We start from the raw sequence: 6,455 nt of genomic DNA on the forward strand, positions 1-6,455 counted from the left end.
AACTTTTTCCTAAGAGCAATGGAAAACCTAAGAAGAGTTTTAGTAGGAACATGACATGATCAGAATTGCTTTAAAAGGTGCCTCTGTTAGCAGCTTGGAGTCTGGATTGAGATTTAGCAGCACTAGGGGCAGTGAGAATAGCGAGAAGACTGCTGCAGTGGCCCACGTGAAGGATGATGGTGGTGCCCTGGACCTGGGTGGCAAAAAGAAGATTGATTACAGAGCTATATTCAAGATAGAATTAGTGGAATTGATCATTGGCTGCACAAAGTAAAAGATGAGGGAGATGGATTTGAGGATGATTTCTAGGTTTCTGGCTATAACTGGTTGATAGTTTGTCACTTACTGAGAGAGTTTGATTGGGATGGAGGGTGAAAACAATTATGACTCTTTTATCAATCTACTTCCTTGAATCATAAGTATTCATCTTTTCTCTTTTGGCATTAAAAAATGCCCTCACTCTCCCTATAAAAATTGATACCCAGACTTCCGGCCAAGATGGAGGCTTAGACAGACATGCTTGGTCTCCCTCTACAACTAGAAAGGAATACAACTACCTCAAAACAAAAGATAACCAGAAATTCCAGAAAATAAAACTACATGGAAGCCCAACATATGAAGTTATAAACCAGCGGTGCTCGTCAGACGGGTAGGAGGGGCGAAATCGGAACCAGAACAGAAAGGTCAGGCGGTGCTGTTTCTGGTAGCAGCAGGGATAGCGGCAGGGGGAGCAATCCCAGCCGCAGTTGAGTCTTGGCAGCTCCTGACTCCAACGCCGGGAAAGACAGCCCAGAGGCCCAGAGGGCGGGGGGATGGATCCCTGTCTGCCAGCGGAGAATAAAGGCAGAAATCCACCTTGGACCCCCGCCCCCACACAAAGCGCCACAGCACATTGAAAAAGGTCGCAGACTGCCACGGGTCGCCGGGTAGTGACGAGTACACAGGGCTCCGCCCCCTACAGCCTGCCCAGGAAGCAAAGCAAAACACAAATCTGTCAAAATGAAGCACACAACAATTGAAATTCCAGTGACACAGCTCACCAGGCAGCAGATGAGCAACCTGACAGACGAACAAATAGGAAACCTTTCAGAGGCTCAGTTCAGAGCTATAGTTATAAGGTGGCTTACAGAATTAACAAAAGATTTGGAACAAGACAGGGAAGGAATGAAAGCCACTCATACTGAAATGAACGAAAACACATACGAGACAAGTGGTGAGGAAATAAAACCCAGAGATCAAATCAACAAATTGGAACATAGGGAAGGAACAAACAGTCAACTAGTGCAGAAAGAGGAAACAAAAAGTAAGGAAAGTGAGGAGAGGATCAGAAACCTCTGGGACAGCTATAAGAGACCGAACATTCGGATTATAGGATTGCCAGAGGGCGAAGAAGAACTAGAAATTGAAAAATTATGTAAAAAAATAATGAAGCAGAACTTCCCGAACTTGGGGGAGGAAATAGAATTACAGGTCCAGGAAGCACAGAGAGTTCCAGAAAAACTGGACCCAGGGAGAACCACTCCAAGACACATTATAATCAAATTGTCAAAAATTAAGGATAAAGAGAGAATCTTAAAAGCAGCAAGAGAGAAGAAAAGGATCATGTACAAAGGGGTCCCAATTAGACTATCAGCTGATTTCTCAAGGGAGACCCTATAGGCAAGAAGGGACTGGCAAGAAATATTCAAAGTAATGAAAATCAAAAACCTACAGCCATGAATACTCTATCCAGTGAAACTGTCATTCAGAATACAAGGGCAGAGAAAGTGCTTCCAGGACAAAATAAAACTGAAGGAGTTCATTAGATCCAAACCACTGTTATATGAGATGTTAAAGGGCCTGGTTTAGAAGAAGGAGGATCAAAAAACTATGAACATTAAAATGAAAGCTGCATCACAAGAACCAACAACAGAAGCTAGGGAATCGAAACAAAGGCAAATTAAATAGGCAACGAGAGTGGAAAAAAACTATAGCTATGGGGAACATATTGGGGGGAGGTCATCAGGGAGGGGGAAGGGGAAGAGGGAGGGAGATGGTACAGGAATTAAGAAGCATAGTAGGAGGGAATGGAATAGACAGGAAGAAGTTGAGAAGAACTATATGCACAACCAATGGACATGGACTAAAAGGGGGGGACAACTGGAGGGAGGGGGCGGCCACCCCTCCGGGTGGAGGGGAGCAGAGGGAAGGGAAATGGGGACAACTGTAACAACAAAATCAATAAAACATATTTAAAAAGAAAACTGATACCCAAATGACTCAGTCAATCATGACATCAGGGTCAAAGTTTAATTTCTCATGATAGCGTCTGTATTATGTCAAGATATGGCTTCTCTTGATCCAGAGATTTATGAACGTAAAAAGAAACAAATGTTATCTACTGCACCTCATATCTATACCTAATATGAAATGGTTGAACAAGGACAGAATAAACACTGAAATAAACACTCTCATTCATAAAACACTCTCATTCATTACTGATTCTTAGAAATCCAAAATCCTGTTGGGTATAAGAAACATTTCTTGATTAAGTTCCAGTTCAGCTCCCTGGGAGTAGTCCCTTGTTATTGTTCTTCATAGCTCTTGGCTTTATTCTCTGAAAGATCCTTTCTTTTCCATTATCCTTCTTGGCCACATCTGGAAAATATACACTCCTTGGGGGCTGAGCAGCTTTTCCAGATTCCTTTCTGTCCACAGATATTTAGGAGCCCAAAAGTTGTTCTCTAGTAGTTGTGATCTTTTACCCCAAGCTGGTACATCTTGGAGAATATTTTACCTATCTGATTCTAGTCAGTTCCAACTGTCTATCACCACACCTATAATCCTTTCAAGACATGCCCCTCTCTAGGCATAATTATAACTTGAATTTATCAAGCCAGCATTGGAGAGCATGCCCTTAGCCTATTTTCCTTGAACCATTTTATTCAACAAAGAACTTACTGGGAGCCACTGCTCATGCCTTTGCTCTGGTGTCTGTCCCAAGGCTGTTTTAATATAGAATTTAATCAGCCTTGTTACTCAAAGCACTTCTCAATTTCTCTCCTTTCTTGGTTGAAGATAAACAATAATTGCATCTTTCCACCCTGTCGGTCCTGGAACCTGTGATTCTTTCTTTTCCCTTTCATCCCTGCTTACAAAACAGCGAATTCTTTTCTAAGCTCATCTGTTTCTTGTAGTATCCTGTCAAATGCAGCTAAAAGCAACCAAGGCACACTAGTAAAAATCTGTTTCCCAACCTCTGCCTAATATTACAAGCTAGTTGGTACATTATTTGCCTTCCAAGTGATCAAATAATGGAGAGAATCCTATTGAGATTATGGGGGTGGGAGAGACTAAAGTCCAAACTGAGATGCTCAGACTGTGGTTAGATAGGAGGCCTGGAACTCAGAAGAGAAACGAAGGTTGGCTGAAGTCATGGATTTGGACAATTTAAGTCATAGGAGAAGAAATATATATATATATATATATATATATATATATATTTTTTTTTTTTTTTAAAGCATAGGGCCTCAAACAGAACCCTGAGGGATCCCAATATTTCAGGGCAGGATGGCAGCAAAAACAACCACAAAAGGGTCTGAGAAGGAGTGCCACAGAGGTAGGAGATAAAACAGAGCATTGTGGTGCCTTGGAAGCCAGGAGAATAAGGGGTTTGAAGAAGAAAGGGTGGTCAACCCGTACACACAACTATTTTCTGGACATCTCTGCTTGGCTGGTATCTCATATTCACAAAGTCAAAAAATGAGCTCACCTTTCCCCCCCTTGAACCCTCTACCTCAGTTAACAGTACCATAACTACCCAGACAGCCAACCTGGAAGTTCTTCTAGGCTCCAACTGGTTAACTTCTGCAGCAGCCACTGGTGGTTACCCATCCAACACCTGTTTATACTCCCTTTCACCTTCCCAACAGAACTCTGTTGCTGTTCACACACATCTACCTACCCCTGAATGGCCATGTGCTTCAGGGAATTTGGTGCTGTCTCAGCCCTTGGGAAGGGTCAAATAAGTCTAAGTTAATCAATACTAGTTTGGTTGTGGGTATGTGACACAATTCTGGCCAAAGTTATGTAAAGGAAGATGTGATGGAAGCTTATAGGAAGGAGTCTCTTGCTTCTATTAGATATATATTGGCAGAGGCCATGTTCTTCCTCTTCTGTACATTGTCATGGCATCTGCCAACCCCAACTGTGCCACAGCCTGGAGGAGAGGTAGCCTGTAGGTAATACATAAACCTACAATGAAGATGCCAAGTGGAAAATGATGTGAGATTATCTCCCATGACTTTGTTGTTGCTGTGTTTAAAACCAGTTTGATTCAGAGTTTTCTGTTTTTTGCAGCTGAAAAGCATTCTAATGGACACAACTTCCCAACAATCTCCGTTTCCTCCCCCAGATTAATTTGATTGGAGATGGACTCTAGTTCCAGGGGCTGGTCTTGATTAGTCTAAATCAATCATTGAAATCTCAGCCCCTTTAACTGTTTCAGAACCCCACTGGAAAATCATGGAATTCAGAACATGGCATATCCCTAGCAACAAGGTTTGGTTCAGAAATGGATACCTGACCCAATTTGAACCAATGAGTTTGCTGACTCCTTCTGAGACGTTACTTTGTTCTCTTAGGAGAAAGTCCTGGGAAAATATATTCCCTTTCACTTTCTATCACTGTCTCAATGTAAACAACAAAGTTTGTGGCATGAAGAAAGCCAGCCTAAGAATGAAGTTCACATTGTACAGTAGATGGCGAAGCAGAGGAATAGAGACAACCTGGGTCTGTGATGACATTGTTGAGCCACTGGATCAACCAATCCTTTGCACTTACTATTCTATGAACCAATATATCCCTTTAGTTTAAACTGGCTTGAGTCAGATTTCTGTTAATGGCAACTAAAAGTATCCTAGGTGACAACCCATCCTCCCACAACATACCAGTTACCAGGTAATAGTGCATGGATCTCTCAAACATCTTTTGAACTCATCACCTCTTCTTCATCTCTGCAGCCTTAGCCAATCCTGGGATTTCTCAACTGGATTCCCACAAACAACTCACTCCTACCTCACTGGTCTCCAGTTCCATCTCCCTCCAAGTCATTCTCTACCTGCTGCTAGCGTGAGCTTTAACAGATGAAGATATGAGTGCATCACTTCCCTGCTTCAAAACCTCCTCTTTACCTGGTTGTCTCTAGCTCAGACTAAGACTTATTTCAAGTTTTTATGGGAACCCTTTTATGACACCCTCAGTCTATTCCATTGGTTATGTGGCCAACCATGATACTCCATCAAGAAAGTACTATTCCATGTGATGATTCTTTTCTATCTGCTCACTGCCCCCATGTTCTCAGACTCAAAAGACACTAAGTTTGTTGAGTGTACACGTGCCAGAATCAAGCTTTGTCTAACTTGTCACACTTAAAAGTGGGGAGCTAACTAACTAGGTAATTTGGTTTATTGTCAAGAACATTGAACTTCAATCCACAAAGCCTGAAATTTTGTTTTGATTTCACCACTTACAAGCTTTGAGGATGTCAAGGAAAAGCCTTGACTTCTCCACAACTCAGTTTTCCATCTATGAAACGGGAATATTGCAGTTATGTCAACGATAACACAGCTTACTGTTGACCTTTTTGCAGGGAGGATGGCTGTTTTGCCTGGAAACTTTTAATTCAGAATGAAGATGCAAAAGGGGGAAAATTACTAATGCAACAGAAAATTAAAAGTAAACACAAAGTTCTTTCACAATGAGTTTATTTTCCATAATTTATAGCATAGGTAACAGAATCATTTTCCATAGACATGAACTAGAGGAGAATAAAGGGGAGTGATTATGATCATTAGAGATGGCTTCAAAAGACTGCTGGATAGCACTCTGAATGAACAAAATACTCTATGCAAAATGCTTTTCCTTGGGGGCGGTTAAAACACATAAATATAGGTGTCTCAGTCACTGAAACAGCTTGGCTTTGGCTGTGCTAACCTCCCTACAGAGAGGGAGACAGACTGGGATGGGAAATGGTTACTCCTCAAACAGAGAGTGATTTAACACCACCACTGGCTATGTGACAGACTAATTTGCCCAAATCAGTAAGCTTGGGTTTTTCCACCCACATTAATTTGTTTGCTTGCACATGACAACAGCAGCATTTGTTGGTGACAAAATTCAAAAGCCTGGGTACTGCAGCTAGCAAGAGAACACAACTCAAGGCAGGACACCGCAACCAGTCCGGCAGCTTGCACCTCATCAATGACCACATGCAGAGGAATCGAAAGGATCTCTTTCAGTCCATGGCTGCCTTGAAGGCTTGGTGCAGTGTTGGACAAAACTAAATTTATACCTTCTGCTTAAACTCTGGTATTCTTTCCATCTTCAATCTTTGGAAGCCACTGAATGTGATGGAAATGTGGTCATGTGGCCAAAATAGCAGTCTGGAGCCTGTGGTCGACTGGTTATATTTTTAG

This window comes from Furipterus horrens, unplaced genomic scaffold, assembly GCF_987537825.1.
Source record: "Furipterus horrens unplaced genomic scaffold, mFurHor1.1.pri manual_scaffold_5, whole genome shotgun sequence".
Taxonomy (NCBI): Eukaryota; Metazoa; Chordata; class Mammalia; order Chiroptera; family Furipteridae; genus Furipterus; species Furipterus horrens.